The sequence below is a fragment of the Frieseomelitta varia genome, unplaced genomic scaffold (assembly GCF_011392965.1).
Source record: "Frieseomelitta varia isolate USP_RPSP 00005682 unplaced genomic scaffold, Fvar_1.2 scaffold_147, whole genome shotgun sequence".
Classification (NCBI taxonomy): Eukaryota; Metazoa; Arthropoda; class Insecta; order Hymenoptera; family Apidae; genus Frieseomelitta; species Frieseomelitta varia.
Window position 1 is genome coordinate 108,732 of NW_025109161.1, and position 2,136 is coordinate 110,867.

The following is a 2,136-nucleotide window of genomic DNA, read 5'->3' on the forward strand; positions in this document are numbered from 1 at the left end:
TTTTTTTTCAAGAACGACTTTACGAGAACGAGTCGTGCGCGTACGCAGAGACAATGTGCGTTCAAAATACAATCAGACAGTACATGATAAAGGCGATTTTGAAAAGCAGAAGGGAAGTCTCGGTAATTAAGGCCCGACTGTTTAACAATAAATTAATTAATGTTATCAATTCTGATCGCCGGATTATTTCACAGGCTAACATCTCACTTCTCAACGTTGTATAAAAGCAATTAAAGAAAACAGTTGGAGTTGTTTCAACAACAGCGAGAATTATGAAAGTTTAGCTAGCAAAAGTTCCAACCACGAACGAGATCAAAGAAATTTTGAGAGAAAAAGTTTCTTCCTTCTCATTTCTCTCAAATTCTTGTCGGACGTTAATTACAGATTAGCTTCAAGAGACGTAAGATACAATTTCGTACCGTAAATTTTAACCAGGATTGGGGGAAAACGATCGATACAAATATATAGATATATTATAATAGTTATTTGATGAAACATTTAAAGCCTTACATAAAATATACAGTATGATGTGATATCGTCACGCATGTATGATAAAATTGCGGTGATAGCTGTTTTTTATGTGCGTAGTGTGTATACGTGTGTGTACGTGTGTATGGTTCTTATTACGGACTCCCCGTACAGTGAATAATTATGCCACATGTCGAATTTTATCAGAGCATGTATATATATATATAAATATTATATGTGGTTCAAAAGACGTCTCAAAATATGCAGCCACGTTCCTTTCACGAATCATTTTCTTCCTCTTTTTTTTTTTTCTTTTTTAATCATTATTTATCTCTTTTTCTCTCTTTTTTCCTTTTCATTAATATATATATATATGATTGATATATGTTCTTGAGATTGAGATACAGTAGTCGGTGTACTGAGACTCGATACGGCAGTAGTAGCAATAGTAGTAGTAATAGTAGTAATAGTAATAGTAATAATAATAAAAATAATAATTAATATTAATAATAATAATTAATAATAATAATAATAATATAATAATAATAATCCTTATAAATTCTTACACTTCTTCGTACCGATAGATTCGAAGAATGTTATCGACTTACTTTATTAATTATTTATTCATTTATTTATATTTATATTTATATATATATATATTTATATAATATGTATAGCTCCCCCTCGTCCGCAACTTTTTCGTTAATAGTGATCTTTTTTTTTTTTTTTTCAATCGTATGTAGATATATCGGTATACAGAACTAGTATCAAATTCTAACAGAATCGAGCTACATAAAAATTGTTCCAACCGTTTCGGAGAGATATGCATTTCACTCTGCATCAACTCGTTCTTTTCAGAGTTATTTTCTTCTCTTTTCCTTTTTGAAGTTCTTGAATAATTTTTTTTTCCCTCGGCCCATTTCATTATTTTAGATAAAATATCAAGCTTCATCTCGTGACTCCACTACAATCTTTTCACATCATCATCATCATCATAATCATAATCATAATCATCATCATCTCTATCTTCATCTTCATCTTCATTTTCGCCATCATCATCATCATCAGCATCATCAGCATCATAATCATAACCATCATCATCATCATAATCGTCATCATTATCATTATCATCAGCATCCATTATTATCATCATCCATTAGGAAATTCAATTATCTTTGATTCAACAAATCGATCGCGCTAGCACGCACTTCTTACATTAAGTTACACAGTAATTAAAAATCTAGAGAAATTCAATCTCGGTTGCAAACGTTTCTATTTAAAATATATTGATACTCAATTTCTCACAGAATTCACGCATAAAAAATGAAGTGTTAGCTTCACACCGTCATTCATTCCCCTAAGCACAGTTAAAAAGGAATATATTATAGTCACAAGAGATGGATAATTTCCAATACAAATTTAAAAATAAATATTTTTACAGGGCTTTTAAAATTCAATTCTAAGTATATCAATTTAAAATAAGATTTTTCATTGCTTATATATAAAAAGTCTGTTGAAAACGACGCTATGTTTTTTTCTTTCTTTTCTTTTTTTTTTTTTCTTTTTTTCTGAAGTATCTCTAACATGAAAATAATAATCATCATAAAAAAGAAAGAACAGCATTATCGTTGATAAATCGTTGCAAAAGTCATTGATTTTTCTTTTTGT